Genomic DNA, 22035 nt, shown 5'->3' with positions numbered 1-22035 from the left:
AGATATTGCTTAATATATCAGTAAATTTAATGACACATTAATAATAGCTCATATTATTATTAATTGTAATTAATAAAAAAGCCTTCAGCTTTGTTTTTGATCAATTGTTGTGCGGATCATTCTGACACAGAGAGGATTTTCTTTTCCCCAAAAATGCTTATGTTAATGTAAAAAATCCAAGATCCAAGGTGACAAAAACATAAAATCCAAGCAATTTTTAAAAGGCTGGTCATTTTTGACTGGGAACAACAAATTGGGAAAACGGATCTTCAGCACAGAACAAATGTTAATTTTACATTTGATTTAATTATTAGTTTCCCTATCAACTTGTCAATCCTCATTTGGGAAACCCCGCATAAGTACAATAAAGGCTTTCAAAATCGCTACTGGTGCAGCATGATAGTATATTTAACGGAAAAATCCTGGAGGTTTTGTAAGATCTCAGTTTTGTCATCCAATCCGCTTTGACATAGCAAAAGGACTCTCACTAAAGAAGAATACAGTTAACATGAAACAAAATGCTCCATCATGTTGTTAAGGTTTATATTTACTAAAGATCCTTTGCACTGCATTACATTTTTTTTTTTTATAAACTTATAAATTATACCAAATCAAATAACGCATTTAAAATATGCCATCTAGTCAGGTGTAACCATTGTAGTGATGATTATGTCACTCACCGCAGCAGAATGAATGAAAATACTGTGATTATAGAGACACCACAGGTTTAGAGAATATGATCCAGGAAAGACAGTTTGCTTTGCATCTTATAAGTCCTTTTGAAAGCTATCCAGAAGAGGCCCTGGTGAACGCAGTAACACAGCTATGGATCAGAGCCAAATGCAGAGGAGCGCGATCTCGCGCCGCATGCGGTCACATACCGCAATCAAAATCAAAACACAACTGGTTCATCTGACAGGGATATATGATTGCATAAGACATTCCACAAATACCTAGCTAACCAGATTAGACACTTAATCGGATGAGGATGGAATTGGCGACTGTTGGTGCTGTTTTACATGTCTAACAGCATTCCGAGTCTGGTTTGTCGTTGCGGATTTTGTGTATATTGGTGTAGCGTGTTGCGCTTGGAGAAATGAGCGCTTTTTCATGCTGTGTAATGATGCACCGCTGAGCCCGTTTGGTTTACAAGAGCAAGTGCACACATCTACATGTCTTATTTCCGGTATTTTTTACATGCCATAGTTGTCCAAAGCGGAAGCGACTACCTGCGACGAGTAGCGCTATCGTCCAAAAATCTGATCGCAGATAAATAAACGATTCCTGATTCCAGTGACCTTTAGAGCTAAACTAAAAAGACAGGATCTTTACCCAAATAATCAGGCCTCACTAACAGCACCGTTTTCATTTAAATCCATAATCTCCTGCTGTGCGATCGGACAAATATTTCCGTCCACCTGTCAACAATTGGTAGCTTCCCTCCTTAACCTGCGTGTGTATTTGCCAGCGCGCTCAGCAGCGCTACGTTCACGTCTATTGCGTCTACGCACTAATTGATACGTAAAGGCTTCGTGAATGTGCGCACGCGGATACAGCGCGTGCCAGGTTGATAAGGATTGGGGGATTGACGAGGATCAAGAACGCAGCAGCCAAAGAAAATAAAAAACACCAATGGTGTATTGAGTTTAGGACACCGTGTAGCTAATCAGAAAACCGAGATCCGAGAGCCTGGCAGAGCAGTGAACTCGGATCATTCGATAATAAATTAATCGTTGGAAGTTTCCACACTGGCTAAGAAACCACAGCTATGACCACAGCTAGAAACCATTCAATCATGTTCCAAAATAAATAAATACATAAATAAATAAACAATCGTGATAAATCAAAATAAGCATTTTTTTCAGTGGTTATTTTTAAATCTGACATTTTATTTGTTTTAGATTTAACTTGCCTCACAGTTTTCTAAAGACGTTTTTTAAAGTAGCCTTTAGTGTCACTCTCACACAAAATATGATAGAGCAGTTAAACTAATGGTACCGAGGATAGAGGCAACTTAGAAACGCTCAAATTAACTTCACTTAGTTAAAAAAACTGAATTGAGAAAAAAAAAAAAAAAAATGAAATAAGGATGTACATACTTTATACTGATTTAAGTACATTGATTTGTGTTTTCTGTTGATTTACACATTAACATCTTGCAAGCGCTTTCATTACATTTTTGTAATAAAAACATATAAGATTGTGATGCAAAGTCACATATGAGTTTAGTATGGGCTGAGCACATGTGGGGAATACTTCCATATACAAAATAAGAGAGACACATTTATTGCCTCTTTTATTGCAAACAACTATAGAATAGAAAATAAATACAAATAGATAAACTGCATTCCATTAAAGTTTAAATAAACTCTTCTTCCCTTTATTTACTTAATTTATATTTTCACCATAGAAAGCCACATCCATTTGAAGTAACGTTAAAACATATACAAAAAGCTCAATGGGCATGCCAGTCAGAAATAAGCCAAAAATACATTTTCTATTGCATTTTTTAACCTGTTAACCACAACACTTGAGAGAGTGTGACTGGTTAGGGTTAGGGTTAGTAATCCTTGACTGACGTGACACTGGACTTTCAAACCATGACAGCCTTCAGGTTCTCATTTTGGGCTATGGGTCTTTAACCCACCCCTGTGCCAAAATCAAGGCCCTTGTGGATCAACAGCTGCACTTTATTTTCAGCCACTCTATAACCTTGCAGTTTAGGCAAAAATAAGAAAGGTAAATATTAGCTTGAGCATTTTTTAGCAAAAACCTCCAGGGCAAATGCACTGATATGTAGCCAGTTTGGAAGTTGGGTAACTAGTTACAAGATCTGTCTTATCAATAGCCTAATGAATATTGATAGATATAAGAAACTTATAAATAACCCACACATAATATGCCCTATTTGAGTATCGACGTGTAATATAATAAGCCTATTGGGTATAGATTATTTTAATCTGCTGGATTGCCCTGGATATGATTGTTTCAGGCGTCCCAGTGAAATGCCTTTCTTTGGTCATCACTATGGGACAGCTGTAGATTGTGTAAACTTACAGTAAACCATTGACAGGTTAACCAGACACCTAACCTACTTGAGGAGACTTACAACCTGTGCCTTTGAACGCAGTTATAGTAGAAATACATGACAAAAGATACAACACTGGAGACTATGACAAATGGCCATGGCTTTGTTCAGTGCAAATATTGTGAATCAACACATTTTCACATGCATTAACATATTGTTAATGGCCCGTGAGGGATTACAAGCAAGTTTCCTGAATTTGTGAAAATTCAACAGGGAAATCAGTCCAGCTACTTAATCTGCAAAGGGAACTGATGCCCTGGTTAATGATTAACCCTGTCTGTCAAATTTATTGTGTACAACGAAGCAGTAAGAAAGCATTCCAGTCTCTGCCTTCCACGAGAAAGCAACTGAATTAAAAGAAACAACAACAAAAAATGCCTAAAGAGTCGCAGCTTCTACAACAGGTGAGACAGACAAACTATTTGTGTTAGATTTGAATTAAATATATTCTATGCACGTTTTTAATCCAATTTGAAAAAGCATTCTGCTGTGTAAGTTAAATTTTGAAATGATGCCATTATGAACAAAGGCAAATTATTTAACTGGGAAGTTTACATATAATATAATATAGATGCTGTTTTAAGCTGTTTAATGATATGCAGCATCTGTTTAAAAATATACATGTTATGATGAAGTGTCCTGAGACTGGAGATTAATTGTGTTATGGTATGGTGGACAATAAAAGGCACCACACAGACACTAAATATTATGACATCAGGTGGAGTTCAGTCATGTCAGTCTAACTTTATTCAATTCTAAATTGAACTCACAGTCCTACAATTCTTAAATACTTTCACATGAGATCATCCGCACAATGTTGTGTTGTTTTACAGACAACCTTGCTGTATAAGATAACATAACTGCATGATATCAAGCTATAAGATGCAAATAGTTTCTTTATATCAAAGGCAATTTTATTTTTCAAAGGCTGATGTACTTTACACAAGGTCTGATGCTGCGTTATTCGGTATGAGTAAAAAACACACAGGTGTGTCAGACAGTTGGAATTTAGATTCTGTATGTGCTCTTTCAAGACTTAGCCTGTCCAGACTCATTGATAAAAACTAATAGAATTTTGTAAAAATAGTAAATACATTTATTATCTGAGATGAGATAGGATAGATGCTTTTATTCTAATGTAGAGGAGATTTGGTACTTTCCCATACAGTTAACTCAGATTTTTAAAAGCAAATCTGTAAGCTGTAGTAGTATTTTAATGATGATGTTTTAACTTCATGCTTTGCATATATAATGACCTTTTTTAAACTCCTTTTTAACTTTAGTCTCTCAGTTTCTACAAAATGGCTTGAGCATAAAACTACTAACACGATTGCTCTTTAATCTGCATCTCTCTCTCTCTTTTGAAGGTGCTCTCTACTATCAAAGATAAGAAATCAAGGCCAGCCACACAATCCTCACGTGAACAACAGAGAGGTGCACACACATTCATACACACACATGCACTGGCCTACTAGTAAACTAGTCTACTAGTAAAATGATTATATTGTGTATTTTATTTAATTATTTATAATTAAATGTAGCATTTTTAATTAGAAATGTGTATTTCAGTGAAATACTGCAATACTATAAAGTCATAGATTATCATAGAAATAAATGACACATGCAACAGAGCAATATTTGTATAAAATACATAGTATAAAATTTCATTTATCATCATTTATTGCTTTTTTTTAATGGTATTTCTCTAAGAACTTGGGAAAGTTCATATTAATTCAGAGTAATAATGTTATTTTCATGCTTGCAGGATTTGCCTAAGATATGGTTACCAGCAGGCAACAGGGACAATCACTGCCCGTTATGTGTTTACAGAGATTGCCAGCTATCCTGTAGAGACCAACTTGCGGGCATCTTTTTCTGTAAGTCGCGTGTCAACCTACTGCAAAAACCTTTTCATCACTGCAAAAAAAGCAAAAACAAAAAACAAAAAAAACAAAAAAAAACAATATATATATATATATATATATATATATATATATATATATATATATATATATATATATATATATATATATATATATATATGTAATCATCATGCTGGTTTACTTTAGCTTAAGGTGCTTTAGACTAGCATAACTGGTGAACTGTTAGAGAGCAGATGGTGGTGGGCATTTACACTTACCCCGGTCATGTGACTCTAAGCAGTGTTGTGCATGGAGTTTAATATTATACTCTTGCCATAGTTACGATAGCCATGCCTCTCACCTGACCCAGATCACGTGAATACACACTCAGAGAGGGAATATTTGTAGATTTATGTTAATAGTAAACTACAAGGTAAATACAAAATTCTAAACTGTTGTACCATCACATTGTAATTCTCCCACCGCAGGCGCTTTAAATAAGCACATTAAAGAGACTGAAATAAAGAGCAGCAAAGATAATACAAGCAATAAAAAATGAGTAAAAAAATAAACATATGTGCTGATACACATGCATGTCTCTTTCATATTTGATTATCTGTTCAGTACTTACTATTATTTGTATGATTCCTTCTAATCAGCTCTACCAAATATATAAAAAGTAGTGAACTTGATCAGCTACTGTATGATAAATAATTGCTTTTTGAGGAAAAAATCCATTAAATATGCTTTACCAGATTTACCTGAATCTAAAAAAAAGAGCAACAAACAATATTTTGTGTTGTTTTTAACATGATGTGAATGGTGGAATCAAATGTCATTTCAGAATCACCAAAGCCAATGCATTTCAGTGGAGATCTATCTGATAAAAGCTGTTGTTCAGAATAAACTATTGAAAATAACAGCATTTCTGGCACATGGTACTGTGCACATGGTAAGGAGAGACCCACGCTTATCTGTCTTCTGTCTCTTTCCCTCTCTAGCACCATGTCTGATATCTTATTGGAAACATTGCTCCTGGTTAGATGCCATCAGCTGTCTGCTGTGCAGACAGGCGGTAAGAGATTTCTTAGCTGATGCACACCTTCTTGAAGAAAAAAATAAATGCATTTTATTTGATGTCTTTTTACATTTTACTTCTGAATAAAACTTTTTTTTTTTTTTAACTTATCCCAAAGACTTAAATGGTATTGTATGACAATTTTCACAAAAATATTAAACAGCACAATTGTTTTCAACATGATTCATAATAATAAGAAACGTTTCTTGAGCACCAAATCAGCATATTAAAATGATTTCTGAAGAATCATGTGACTCTAAAGACTGACACATACTTTGCATTCTAAAATACATAAGCACAGGGAATAAACTAATTTAAAAGATTTTAAAATAGAAAACATTTTAAAAAGTATTAATATTTTAAAATTACTGTTTTACTGTATATATCTGTGTATACATACAGAAAGACAAAAGCTCTCATTTTATTTGTTGTCTTTTTAATCTTTATTCTCAGGTGAATAAGATGTGTCATCTCTTCAGCCGAGACCAGAACTGACAGTAAAGAGACAGAAGTGCTAAAACACGTCAGAGACTATAACAAGCGCTACTCTGGAGCCCCAAGACAGGTACAAACATTTGCTTTGACTAAAATCATACCAGTTTGCATTTTGTGAAGTTAAACTGATAGAAGATGTTATTGTAGCTACTGTAATTGGACATTGCACTGTACACTGCCATGCTCAGAAAGACAGGTGTGTAACGACTTGAAAAACTACATCATAAAACCATTCTTTTTTGTTGATAAACTAGTGTATCGCTCCCAGTAAATCTGTATAATTACCATTATTACTTCTCAGCAGAGTTTATCATTTTATTTGCTCTGGACTATATAACATCACCGCACCAATTTTAGTTCCTGATGCCACAAATGTTGTGAAACCTCAGACCAGGAAAGGCATTGTTTCCTACAGTTGGAAGACACCCATGGACATGTTTTTATTGTTCAGATACACGCCCACACTGATATCCCATGTGCTAGGTTATATGCCACAGTATGATTGTCATCTTTTCTTTTCTAGGTAAAGGATTACTTGTGTGATACGCCTCTCTTCCTGCTCTTTCTGGTGCCGATGGCTGGGGAACATGGGTGGCCTGGTGTGGCTGTTTCTATTGAGGGTGGCTGTCTGTGGATTTGGCGCTGCCATGTCCTTGGCCTCCCCACTGGAGACACTTTCTGGGCCGTTGAGCAGTGTGCTGGGCATGCTGGATGATTTTGTAGTGGTCTTCCTTCTTCTTGTCTGCATTATTAACATCAACCAGCAGATGGGGCGCGGGGAGGACAAGAACACACTCAGTCACGCAGGGGAGTGCTGACCGACTCCTTATAGAAGATAGTAATAATGTGCTCACTAGCATGTTGAAATCACACTAATCAACCTTGTTGGCAAAGGTTAACAGTGTTATGACCTGCTGCACTTTGGTCTTATTGAACATGGATTTTCAATGATGTGTCTAGAATATACACACAGCACTAGATGAGAGGAGTTCTGATGTTTCAAAAAAACAACTTTTGAAGGTGTTTTGTTGAAGACAGATTGTATGTAATAAATTTAAAGTGGTTTTGTAAATATGCAAGTTTCTAATATTTATATATATATATTGTTTTTTTATACTATTGTCTGTCTGAATACTCGATTCTGATTGGCTGGCAGGTATGCATTAAGTAAGAGATAAAATGATTTTAATGCTGTGCATTATGCCTTACACACACACAAAACAAAACAAAATGTCAGAAACATTTTATGAGGAATTTATTAAATGCTTTGAATTTAATGCTTTGGAATGTGTTTGCAGTGTTCCATCAATAAAACCTTGATTGGAATGATAATTTCAGGAACTTATATTTTGCATTTTTTTTTGGTAATAATGCAATTCAAATAGCACAAATCAATAACTTATCTCATCACAAAACTTAACCAATTCCAATATATATATATATTTTGGAATAAAAAAAAAAAAAATTAAAAAAAAATAAATTGAGATAATCGGCCATTAATTTTTTATTATATCTCAGTAATGCTCAATAAAGATCCAGCAGGACCCTACATGTTAATTCTACCTGAATACAAACTAGATCTGTATGTAGTAATGTAAGATTTCACAAAAAGTCTAAGAACATCCAAAATTTGAACAAGAGTCTTAAAGGAATAGTTCACCCAAAAATGAACATTCTGTCATTTACTCACCCTCATGTTATTTCAAACCGTATTAAGAATTCTGATAACCAAACAATTTTGGTTCCCATTGACTTTCATTGTATGGACAAAAAATACAATGCAAGTCAAAGGAAACCGAAATTGTTTGGCTATCAACATTCTTCAAAATACTGTATCTTTTGTGTTCAGCAGAAGAAAGATGCATACAAGTTTGAAACGACATAAGGGTGAGTAAATGCTGACAATTTTTATTTTTGGGTGAACTATCCCTTTATAAAGTTGTCCTATTTATTTAGTTGTCTATCACAACTGTACATTAGCATATCTCTATGAGCTCTGACACCAGACCGCTGCATTACGGAACATGCTAAGCCACGGTGAGGCCTCCAGTGATCCCCTGAGGTGCTGAGTGCCAAGCCCACTGCCAGCCAAGCACAGCCCGCTCTGGATGGGGCATCATGGCCAGGTGACGGCCATCTGCTGAGCAGATGCCTGCCACACCTTGTGCAGAACCATTGGGGTTCATAGGATAGATTTCGGTCGGGGTCCCCGAGTCATCCAAATAACGCAGTACACCTAACAAACATACAGTGCAGAAGTTTTGGGATTTAAAAAAATAAAATTAATGAAAAATAAACCTTTAACACAAATAAGCAATTTAATGTTGATAAAAAAATTTTATTAAAAAATTAAAATTTTTATTTAAAATTACAGTTCTATTTATGATGAAAATAATTATAAAGAAAATTATATTTTTAAAAACTTTATAAACTTAATTAAAAAAAAAAAAAATTATAGTGGTCTCAGACTTTCGGAACTCACTTGCAGTAGAAGTAAATGCACTTGTACAGTGTTACGATGAACATATTTCTAACCTTCTCCATGAGCGACCCAAATGCCCAGAGCAGATCCCTCCATTCCCTTAAGCATGACGGCTGGAGAGGGCAGGATACCTACGCTCACAAACCTCGATTCGAACCGACCAGACTTGTTATGGGTCAGAGTAACATCAGAACCTACAATAAAAATAAATTTAAATACAACACCAGTAGTAGCGGTGAGAGGTAAATCTAAAAGGTTTATCTCTCACCTCCATCTCTCTTTCCTTATCTCTCACCTCCATCTCTCTTTCCTTTTTCACCCACCCAGCCCAGCAAAGCCCATTAAGCTGACATCCGTTACCCACACTCCTAAACTCAGGCGTGTCATCACGGTTGATGCGGAAGCGATCAAACTCCTCACGAGCCTTGGGGTTAAAGGTCACTGTGGCAGCCCACCCTAATGAATAAGAAAAATGTTAAAGCATTTGATTATCAGCTGGAGAACAAGTGCTAAGAGCCAGTCAATTTCAGTATACAGAGTGGCAAGGCCAGTATTTAATATCCTATGAGCTGAGTCACAAATCTAAGGTCATACGTACATTTAATGGTGGGGATGAGTTAATGCTTGTTATCATTATAGCAGAACTAACATACAGTTCAGCAGATTTGCTGCAACATGCAATAATGTGATTTTCACCTTTAGCTGACCCCAGCACATCTGCATAGCGAAAACCACCCACAAACACCACAGCTCGGAAGGGGTCAAGGGTCGTGGAGCCTGAGCACAGGTCCTGCATTGTGACATCCCACACCTACAGATCACATAAGAGAAAAGGTCAAATGTCAAAATGAATTAAACTCATTCTTGCTAGCAGCTAAAATTAAAAACTTTAAAAGCAAACAAGCAGCATTTCTGTAATAGTGAACAAATATCATCCCTAAATTCATGTAATAAAAAAAAAATGTACTTACTACAACAACGCACGTATATTTAAAAACACAAACTTTTGTCTTTCTTTGTGCAGGCGTGTCTTTACCTCAAATCCAGCCATGAATAGAGAAGCAGCTATCTCTCTGTCTCCATTACTGCCTTCCTCTCTCATAACAGCTACGCAGGCTTTCCCAGAAGCTGAAACACAAGCCAAATATTTTAACATACAGGTCAAGTATGAATATGGGAAAGATTTGGGATTGTGAAATAGCTTCAAGGTCTTACAGAGCTCTTTAATGATGGGTGTTTGGGAGGGGTCAAAGGTGAGCTTGATGTATGGCTGTGTCCGAGAAGCAAGCCCTTCTTCTTCCTCTTGGACACACAGTGGATTAGCCTGCAGTCGCTCCAGTTGAAAACTAGTACTTTTCCCATATCGCCCTAAGTGTGGGTAGATGCTCATTCAGCACTTCCTGTCCACACACACTCACTATGACCTACAAGACAGTATGGAGAACAAATCAGCAGTTATGAACGCTTTTTTTTGCACACTTAAAAAAAAGTTCTGCCACACTTTCTTTGTGACTGAAAACAGAAAGACATGAACATCTTGGATGACATGGGAGTGAAAGTAAACTAGTGGTGGTGGTTGAGGAGAGACCCCCCGCATGACTGTAAAAGCGCTTTGGGTGTACAACAATACACAATAAAGCCCTATATAAATGCATCATTCATTCATTCATTCATTCATTCATTCATTCAGTAAACTATCAGGAAAATTTTATTCTGGAAGTGAACTAATCCTTTAAATCACTGAGGTCCAATAATATTCCACTGAGCTCCATTAATCCATGCATATGCTTTAAAGTGAAAAGAACTCAGCTCACCCTGGCATCAGGACCAAAACCAGATGTTCTGCCAATTCTGTGACAGAGGAGACCAGCATCTGTGTATCTCTGACAGACACTTGATGCATTAGCTCCGTACACCTCCAAAAAAACCAGACCAAGCTCCTCTGAAAAGAGCCTCCATCACTGAAAGAGAGGAATGAGGAAAGACATGAGACATTCCATCTATAGCTACTGTATATTTTTTCCATCAAGCTGCAAATTTGTTATTTCATTGGAAAATCTATCAAAAATCACTTTCATAGACCGACAAAGTTTTAAAATAAAATAAAAATGTAACAAAAAATGTAAAAAACTAAGCTGTACTAAAGTACTTATATGTAAACTAAAAAATTAAAAAATATTTATATAACACGCATAATAATAATAAAAAAAACAATAATAATAATAATAATAACAATAATAATAATAATAATAATAATAATAATAATAATAATAACTTAATAGTATTTTATAATCATATTATTAATAAAAGAATGCAACATCTTACCTAGGATTAAAAACAAAACAAAAGATAAAATAAAATAAAAAAATAAATTTGTTTATTTTAAAAAATAAATGCTAATTCAAAATATTAATAAATACTATAATAGCATATTAATAATACTAAAAAAGTCCAGTGCATGTGATTTTTTTATGTGAATAAAAACTCCAAAATGCATCATGGTGTTTTCAATGCAGAAAGTAATAAAAAGTGGATGGAAACTGGCTTGGCTGGGACAAGCAGCTTTAACTGAAAAGTTTTTTTTTTTTCAAAACAAATTATTTTATTACCACCAACCTTCAGCGCCTTCTAAATCCATCATCCATCCCACGATTCCCTGCAAAGGCCATCTCCAGCAGACAGGGAAATGAGCCCTCTCATCACTGACATCATGTCCTGTGTAGTCAGCAGTCGATCTGCAATATAAAATTAAAATCAACAGATTGTATAGAGATAAACTGCTGCGCTTTGACAATCAACAAATAGGGCCAGAGCAAAAACCATCTCTAGATCAGTTTATGGATGTTTTTTATTATTATTATTTTTAACAGTGCAGCTTAGAATGGTTTTATTGATGTATCAATATATAGGATGAAGTAACAACAACAAAAAAATCATAATAGCAAAGACTGACCCTGAATCAATATCTGTGTGGTGTTGAAGCAAGCAGAGAGTTTGTCCAGCTGATCCAGATCTGGACTGCAGTCTCCAAGTTGCCCATAACACTGAGCTAGAGCAGAGAGCCGCCCAGCCTGTATTTACCTGAGCTCCCAGGCGCATACAGAAGCACACCCTGAGAAAGGATGAGAGAGCATGTGAGAGATGTGTACACACTAGTATACATTAGCAGAAATGTAAGACTGATATGAGAGGTTAAAATTGCTAAAAGTGTTTAAGATCCAGGATCAACCTTTGCCATCAGGGTTGTCCAGGTCAGGGGTCACAGTGGCTGTGATATCAGGACACACAGCATACACAGAGATAACCAGAGAGCCTAAAACACAAGGAGAGCAGTTTGTAGTATAAAATAAAATGCATGCAGTAATGTATTATCTACTGTAGAATATAAATCACATAAAACTAGGACAAATGTCTGTAGTTGACTAGTGAGTGGTGACTCCAATTAGTTAACTCAAGTAAAACTAGCTCTGAATTATGTACATTTATCTTTGCCTTTATCTTTTGCCTGCTATAAGCAACCATGAAATATGCTTTTATTGTTGAATCCCTCACCTAAATCCCTCACAGAGATATAACTGAATGCATAATTTTAAATAAATGTTTTTAATTCTTACAAAATATTATGTTTATTATATAAACATTTAATATGTAGACACTACTGTTCAGAAGTTCGGAGTTGGTAAGAATTTTGAATATATTTTAAAAAAGTAATTACGATTCCTGTCATGGGAAAGCTGAATTTTGCATTTATTTTCAATGTTGAAAACAGTTCTGCTTTATATATTTTGTGGAAACTGTGTGCGCACATTTTTTTTTCCAAATGACATGCACTCAGTCACTTAACATTTTCAAAAATGCAAAGGCTTTTTCACCTTGAGAGCAGACACTCTTGCTAACACCAGGTTAGTGAGAGCTTCTCCCACAGCCATTCGAGCCCCAGCTGCTGGTGACACCAGCCCTTTGATTGGCTGCTCGCCTATTGCCGTGGTTGCACCCTGGAGGCTGAACGGAGACAGGGCAACAACAGCTACATCAGCCAGTGGAGTGTGAAGAGGACCCACACACTGTTGCTGAGCAACCAGACCAGTCACAGATCGATCAACCTGGAACAGGGTTTTGTGTAAAATGTATTGCATTTCATTTAAATCCCTTTGTAATGCCTGTATACTAGATAAGACAATGAATTAATTAAATATTTAAATTAAATAATTAATATATATTAGATATTTTAATCTAATTATTAAAAAAAATAAAAAGTAAAGATGGCAAGATGATACATTTTAAAAGGATAGTTCACCCAAAAATGAAAATTATGTCATTGATAAACTCACCCTCATGTCGTTCCAAACCCATTGAGACCTCCGTTCATCTTGAACACAGTATAAGATATTTTTAGATTTAGTCCGAGAGCTTTCTGTCCCTCCATTGAGAATGTATATACGGTATACTGTCCACGTCAGAAAGGTAATAAAAACATCTTCAAAGTAGTCCATGTGACATCAGAGGTCCGTTAGTCTGTTTTTGAAGCATCGAAAATACATTTTGGTCCAAAAATATCAAAAACTACGACTTTATTCAGCATTGACTTCTCCCGGGTCTGTTATGGGCTGGCGTTCACAGCACTGCAGTTTAGTGATAAGCGGTTGGCGTCAACAATAAGCATTAATCCACAAATGACTTAAGCTGTTTAACGTTTTTTTTGATGTGGCTGACACTCCCTCTGAGTTCAAATAAACAAATATCCAGAGTAATTCATTTTACTCAAAACAGTACACTGACTGAACTGCTGTGAAGAGAGAACTGAAGATGAACACCGAGCCGGAGCCAGATAACGGCGAGCGAAACATTGGCTCGTTCTCGGGAGTCAAGGAACCGCTTTCTGTCGGATGGCGTCCGGTTCTTTGAAGCCAGGAAGCTGATGATACCTGGCATCGCGTGATTCAGACTGACACAGGTAGCGTCTGAACCGTTCACTGGTTCTTTTGGTGATTGATTCTGAACTGATTCTGTGCTAATGTTATGTAGCTTGAGTGATAAAGCCGAAAAGCTTGAATCCAAGGGCACCATCGCCAGAATAAAGGGTCATTACGTCGAAAGTAAAAGAACTGGTGAACCGCTGTTTTCAGCGACAGCGGTTTATTGAATCAAACTGTCCGAAAAGAACCGGTTCGGGAAGGAAAGAAACAGAACTTCCCATCACTACCGGTGATCAAAAAACCGATACAAGCGGTTCTTGACTCAAGAACGAGTCAATGTTTACGTCTCGTTATTTGGCTCAGCTCGTGTTCATCTTCAGTTCTCTCTTCACAGCAGTTCAGTCCAGTGTACTGTTTGAGTAAATGAATTACTCCGGGATATTGGTTTATTTGAACTCAGAGGGAGTGTCAGCCATGTTAAAAAAGTTAACAGCTTAAGTCATTGTTTGTGGATTAATGCTGTGTTCAACGCGAAACCATTTCAAACGATTCAGTTCGATTTGGTGAACTGGTTCAAGAAGATCCCGGGTTACATCGAGTGATTAGTTCGCCGAACCAGATATCACTAAACTGCAGTGTTGTGAGCGGCGCTCATAACATAGACCCGGGAGAGAAGTCAATGCTGAATAAAGTCGTAGTTTTTTGATATTTTTGGACCAAAATGTATTTTCGATGCTTCAAAAAAATTCTAACGAACCTCTCTGATGTCACATGGACTACTTCTGATGATTGTTTTTTATTAACTTTCTGGACGTGGACAGTATACACGTACATGACTACTCAATGGAGGAACTGAGAAAGCTGGACTTAATCTAAAATATCTTATACTTTGTTCGAGATGGTACAGAAGGTCTCACGGGTTTGAACGACATGATGGTGAGTCATTAATGACATAATACTTTTCATTTTGGAGTGAGGCTTTATCCCTTCCCAATGTCTGGATATATATGGAAGTGTATAAAGATTTGCACTACTCAGAACAGACCTGCAACCTTTTTTCTGGCCTGCTAGTTTGCATACCACTGCAATATTCAGCTATGAAAAAGTCATATATTACTATGCATGTGCTAAGGGTGAGTGTTGTAGCCTTGTTGGTGGGGGTAGGCTTACTGGCCACTGCGGGCAGCGGGAGAACTCTCTCCAGAGCTGGAAGAACAGAAAGACCCACAGGAAGAGAGAGAAGCTGTAGAGACACAGCCATGCGGCTTCCAATACAAACTCCTAAAAAAGAGATGTAGACCTGACTGAGTGGAAAGCAACATAAAAAGTAAAAAAATCCAAAAAGCATAATTTGAACATTTAGTTTAAATTTGGAGTCTAGACACTGCAATTCCAAAAATCAGCCAAGAGAGATGGTGCACTTCACCACAATTTTCTAATTTCTTTATCGGCAATGCTTTTTATGAAGCCTTGAGCAGATTCAGACCATATCTGGTAGGGTTTAATCTACAAAATAGATTGTTTCATATATTTTTAGATTCATTGCACACCAACTGGAAATATTTCAGGTCTTTTATTGTTTTAATACTGATGATTTTGGCATACAGCTCATGAAAACCCAAAATTCCTATCTCAAAAAATTAGCATATCATGAAAAGGTTCTCTAAAGCGAGCTATTAACCTAATCATCTGAATCAACTAATTAACTCTAAACACCTGCAAAAGATTCCTGAGGCTTTTAAAAACTCCCAGCCTGGTTCATTACTCTAAAACACAATCATGGGTAAGACTGCCCGACCTGACTGCTGTCAGAAGGCCATCATTGACACCCTCAAGCGAGAGGGTAAGACACAGAAAGAAATTTCTGAGACGAATAGGCTGTTCCCAGAGGGCTGTATCAAGGCACCTCAGTGGGAAGTCTGTGGGGGAAGGAAAAAGTGTGGCAAAAAGCTGCTGCTGCTTGAGAAGAGGTGACCCGGACCCTGAGGAAGATTGTGGAGAAGGACCGATTCCAGACCTTGGGGGACCTGCGGAAGCAGTGGACTGAGTCTGGAGTAGAAACATCAGAGCCACCGTGCACAGGCGTGTGCTTTTGAACCAGAAACAGCGGCAGAAGCGCCTGACCTGGGCTACAGAGAAGCAGCACTGGACTGTTGCTCAGTGGTCCAAAGTACTTTTTGCGGATGAAAGCAAATTTTGCATGTCATTGAGGAAATCAAGGTGCCAGAGTCTGGAGGAAGACTGGGGAGAAGGAAATGCCAAAATGCCTGAAGTCCAGTGTCAAGTACCCAGTCAGTGATGGTCTGGGGTGCCATGTCAGCTGCTGGTGTTGGTCCACTGTGTTTTATCAAGGGCAGGGTCAATGCAGCTAGCTATCAGGAGATTTTGGAGCACTTCATGCTTCCATCTGCTGAAAAGCTTTATGCAGATGAAGATTTCGTTTTTCAGCACGACCTGGCACCTGCTCACAGTGCCAAAACCACTGGTAAATTGTTTACTGACCATGGTATTACTGTGCTCAATTGGCCTGCCAACTCTCCTGACCTGAACCCCATAGAGAATCTGTGGGATATTGTGAAGAGAAAGTTGAGAGGCGCAAGACCCAACACTCTGGATGAGCTTAAGGCGCTATCGAAGCATCCTGGGCCTCCATAACACCTCAGCAGTGCCACAGGCTGATTTGCCTCCATGCCACGCCGCATTGGAAGCAGTCATTTTTGTATTAAAAACACTTTTCTTTTATTGGTCGGGATGAAATATGCTAATTTTTTTTTGAGATAGAATTTTGGGTTTTCTACTTAGGCTTGTATGCCAAAATCATCAGTATTAAAAAACAATAAAAGACCTGAAATGTGTATTTCAGTTGGTGTGCAATGAATCTAAAATATATATGAAAGTTTAATTTTACATCATTTACATTATGGAAAATAATGAACTTTTTTTTCACAATATGCTAGGCCACGAGAAAGGACCTGTAGATAACGGCACCAACAGGTTCACTCAGCTCCTTTAACTTACATTTCCTACACAAATAACAAGAGGTTTTTACAAGTTAACATGTTTCTGTTATTGAGTAGCAGGGAAATACAGCACTTATTAAAAACCTGTACCATTTTGGTACCTGTACAGAAGGCGCCCCCCCAACACCCATCCTTTCCAGGACCTCCAATTTTCACCACCTCCATACCTCCCGAGGAAAAAGGGAAAAAAAAAAACAGTGTATGAATAAAAAAGAAAAGGCAATTTGTATATTTTTTAAGAAATTCATACTTTTATTCAAAAAGGATGCTAAAGAATCAGGCAGCAAAGGGGCATTTTAATGTTAAAAAATTTTAGATTCCAAATAAAAACTTCCTTTTACTGAAATATGTTAAGGTTTCCCAAAAAACAGGACAACTTTTTCAGCATTGATAATAGGGCTGGGGGTTATGAACGTATGTATCGTATCTAGTCATAAAACCCGGGTTCCCCGAATGCCTCGATATAACGCGATATTGGGTTTTTCGGAAACGGCTTTTATTAAATGCCCCCCATTTAAAGCAGGTGATGGGGATTTAAAGGGCCCAATCAGGGAACCGGCTTTACTGACTAGATCCATGATCATATGTTCGATATATCCCCCCCCTAATTATTTAAAAAAAGAAAAGATTCTTAGCACCCAAATCATCCCATCAGGTATTTTTGAAAGATCCGAGACTGGAGAAATGACTGCTGAAAAGTCGCTTTGCCATCCCGGAATAAATGTATTTCTAAAAAAAAAAATTTTGAAAAGATTAGTGCGTTAGGGGTATATTTTTTCCCGTGTGCCTGGTGCAGCCAGTTCTTTTTTTTCCCATGCTGGTCCTCAATGGCCCACCCACCACTGAACGTCGGCTTGATCCACTTCCGCTTCACCGTTAACCAAACGCTTCCCAAAGGGGAAAGCAAAGCCTTAAGTGGAAGAAAAAACAATAAACAACTTAGATACAAGCTAAAAACCACAAAAAAAACAGATGGCTATTGTCCTGCTAGATTTCACCTCTGAACCGGGGTTCCCCAAAAATTTTTGCCATCCAGAGGTCCTACTGGGCCCCTATGGGCCCCCGGAGTGGAGGAGCAAAACTGGATGGGTACTCCATCTCCCCTTCCCCTGGGAGCACAAACCCTGAGAAGGAAAAGATCCGGGAAAGGGGAAATTGTTGGTTTATTTATCAAAAAAGAACAAATGGTTAACATTTTTTAGGGCCCATATTTGAGGCTTACCTGGGATATGCAGGGTTAAAGCATACCCACGTACCCGTATCCATACCCCCTTTCCGGCCTCGCACATCTCTGATTGCCCCCGGGGACCCGTGGGGCTCCGCTGAAAGGACAACACCTGGGATAAAAAAAGGGATTTTAGACCAAATAAACATTTCTGTTTTGTTTCTAAAACTAAAAAAAAATAAATTTTTTTTCATTGATGAAATAAAGGTTAAATAAAATATTTTTTATTTTATAATTTAAATATATATAAATTTTATTAAAAACTGAAATTAAAATATTTTATTATTTTTTTTTAGTGAAAAAAAAAATTAATTGGCAAATTTAAATGAATAAAATATTTTAGCAAAATAAATATTTTTAAAATTAAAATAAAAGATAAAACTTAATTGAAAGTATTTGAAGATATTAAAATGATAACTAAAAATACACAAATAAAAGCTAATTCAAGTCAAAATAAATTCAAGAAAAAAATATTGTAATAATATACAAATAAATACTGCCATTAAAACATAGCAATGTTCATCGTGCTATTATTAAAAATATTTTGCAAAAATATTTTGAACATTTCTCAATGCTATCGAATATTTCGTTTACAAAGACTACGCCGTCAGTCATAACCCATTTTTAATTTCTCATTAGAATTAATTTAGGCCGGCCTCTACCATTATGTGTGTAAATCAACAAGGCAGTAGGTCAAACGTATTTAGTGACCAGACCCGGCAGGGGGAAGCCGTGCGTTCTCTGGCAGCAAGATGACGTGTCTCATAGCATGTCAGCTTTTTATATGGACTGGCCTCCGCGAGGCTTGTGGGATACATACACTCCAGTTCCGCGCCTTTAATGCCACTCACAAAGCACATGTTAACCATATATTAACATATTCTGCCCAAGCGTTATTCAAAAGGTGCTTTATTGATCCACGGTGAAGTTATCTTAACCCGCTGCCGTCGCAGAATTTGATGACATTGTTCTGATTGCTATGGTGCTGAGTGCACAGGCGATAAAGACTGAAGAGCGTATCCTTCTGCTCTCGCCTCCATCAACGATCATTCGCACTCGGAAGAACTAGTGGCGTTTGTACTCACCTGCAGGGGCAGAGAGCGCATGAGATCGTCGTTATACATGCTATTGCATATAAAAGTCATACCTCTGAATGAAGTGTTCATTCTCTGGGAGAGCATACACTGCTGACCTTTGTCAGATCAAAGCATTCTACACTGGTGGGATTCTTTTTCACTTTCTGGAGCAGTCTGCGTAGTAGTCCGGTGGGATCCCAAAGAAACAAACGCCAACCCCAGTCTATACATGCAGAAAAAAGATTTTTTCGTGAAACGGATGCAAAAAACAAAACAAAATATCTTAAACTGGACCCTTTGCTAAGCTAACTCCACCCTTGGTTACTGTTGGGATAACTCAGGACAAGATAAATCCATTTCTACAGGACACACTGGGTTCATAATGCATTTGTTAGAAAATTGTAACTATCACATTTATTATGGTACTGTAACCTGTTACTTTATTACGGGTAATTGTAACTATTACTTTAACAATTTCAAAGCGATCTAAATTCACATAAATTTATTATAGCAACATACATAAAACACTTAAAAAACGTCTTGAGTAACATTTATGTAAAAAAATCAATCTAACACTCATCTCTAAACCAGCAGACCTTCTGAATCTTAGAGTTTGGCATGCAGTGAACTTTGATGCACCCTAATCGGGCTGGCTGTCTCTCTCATACAGTCATTCTATTCTTTTTCCTTTCTAAACACCTCGCGATTTAACTCTAATAGGGCTCCCCTTATCTTGTGATACTACACTCTTCCCTCTGAATCATGTTATGTCTCATGCGGACTCTTAAAGTACCACGGGATCATTATTTCTAGAAGCAAACAGCTGCAGATCTCATCACTGGAATACCGCCTGCCACACACAGCTCTTTAAGGCAGTTAAGTCATTTAAAAAAAAAAAAAAAAGTGTCTTTAGTCTTTAAGAATAATTTTTCATGTAGTTCATGTGATACTGCTACTGGTTTTATATCCTTGTATTTATAATATATAGCATCAGATGGTTACACTAGTACTTGACAGGGAATTTTTACAATTTGGCAAATCAGATGAAGTGGAAAATGTCATAAAGACTAACTATTGGTTAGATTAACCTGCTTCCTCACTAGGTATTACCATAGTACATCAAGCTAGTTTTATTATCATTTTTTTTGTGGAAAAAGTGGTCCAGACTCAAAAAACATCTCTTTACCAAGTTCATCATTGGTCTTCTCTAAGGCAGCACGATCTTTCTCCTAGAATGTCCACCCCAAACACTTCCTGAGACTGGAATATCAACAGCAAACGCATGTGATTGGCTGGGAGTAAACGCATTCGGGTCATACTGTCATACAAGCAGTTAAATCAGTCTCCATTTCGCCTGCCCTTCAAAACACCATTATTCCTTTCTCCTGGGGCAAGATGGAAAATGAAAAATAGAGCTTTTAATCAAAAATGGGTAAGGGAAAACCACCACCCTTAAAATGTAAAAAGCTATTTAAAAGCAATACTCTTGACCTTGATCAGATGCTCTGGGCGTGGAGAGCTCCACTCCCGCCACCTGGCCCTAGCACCCGCAAATTTCCAGCAGAGGCATTACAGCACAGCGACCTTCAAGCAGTGGAGAAGTTCAACCTATAAAGGTCAAGATATAATCGGAAAGATGTGTTGTGAGTTATATTAGAAAGATTACACCGCCATACCATCAGCGATAAGGCAGTGGTAGAGGTTACCTGGGGTCCAATCTCCATCATCTCTTGCACCATTCACTGGTTTTAGAGTGGGCTCCTCTAACAAGCTGACAGAATACAGAAGGATCTAAACAACCAGCACAATCAACCTGTCCTCCCAATCTAATACGCTTGCCAGTAGGTCTGCTTGTCCAAAACTTCTGAAATACGCACCCATCAGAGCTTTTAGTACCATACACCATGCCTCTATCTGCAAAAAAAGGTCAAGCTTATATTAATGTTTCGTACCTCCTTATTTGCACCCTGTGGATTTTATGCTTCGTGTAGCTCAGTTGGTAGATTATTATGCTATATCTTGATATGCAATCATGCTAATGCGTAGTTCGATCCCAGAGAACTGGATCGCAAGTAATGCAATGTATATGCTCCATAAACTGCATAATTCTAGCATGATTTACTGTCGGAGTGGTGTAGGTTACCAGGGTGGGTTAGTTAGTGGTCAGTCTCGAATCTAATAAGCCACCTTAGTAAAATAATATGTACGTAATTACTGTGAGATCAGGGTGTAAAAGTTCACACATTGTAATTTAAATAAACGCGGCGCTTTGATTGGTAATGACGGCGCATACATTCCCATACATGACGACAGACGCTAACGCGAAGAATTGCCTGTCTATTATTTTACGCCGAAGGTCACTTAACTCTTTAAAAAACGAAATATAGGTCGTATTAAGCTGCGCTTGCACAAATGACGTGATATGGTCGCTTTTTTGTTGGAGGACAGGCTCCACTGATGAAAACAACACTTGAACAAAACTTCGGAGCCGGATTGGCGACACTACTGCCTTCTGTAGCATCTGCTTTATTAATTGGTTTCCAGCACTGATGAATCCCTGCAAATATTGGATGATTGAAGCATGGAAATCCAAACTGTATCAACATCACTGAACTGATGTTGAGCTGAAAATTAAGTTTGCTTCTTTCATAACAAATTAACTCCCTGCAATGTCGACACTTTCACTTTCACTGAACTTAATCTAATGAACTAAACGGCATTGAATAATGACTCTGTCTTTTTAGGGAGCTGTTTTTTACAGCTGAAATTGTATTAATTTCACAAACTTTAGGC

At 37.3% G+C, this 22035-nt stretch overlaps 2 pseudogenes; one reads left to right on the top strand and one right to left on the bottom strand.

The window, feature by feature from the left end:
• Positions 1 to 5899: 5899 nt before the first annotated feature.
• Positions 5900 to 7855, top strand: LOC122149046 (annotated as a pseudogene).
• Positions 7856 to 7995: 140 nt separating this feature from the next.
• LOC122149045 lies at positions 7996 to 19290 on the bottom strand (annotated as a pseudogene).
• Between the last annotated feature and the right edge of the window lie 2745 nt (positions 19291 to 22035).

The sequence above is a fragment of the Cyprinus carpio genome, chromosome A20 (assembly GCF_018340385.1).
Source record: "Cyprinus carpio isolate SPL01 chromosome A20, ASM1834038v1, whole genome shotgun sequence".
Taxonomy (NCBI): domain Eukaryota; kingdom Metazoa; phylum Chordata; class Actinopteri; order Cypriniformes; family Cyprinidae; genus Cyprinus; species Cyprinus carpio.
Note: the sequence above shows the minus strand (reverse complement) of the source record. Positions and strands in the feature narration are given on the sequence as shown.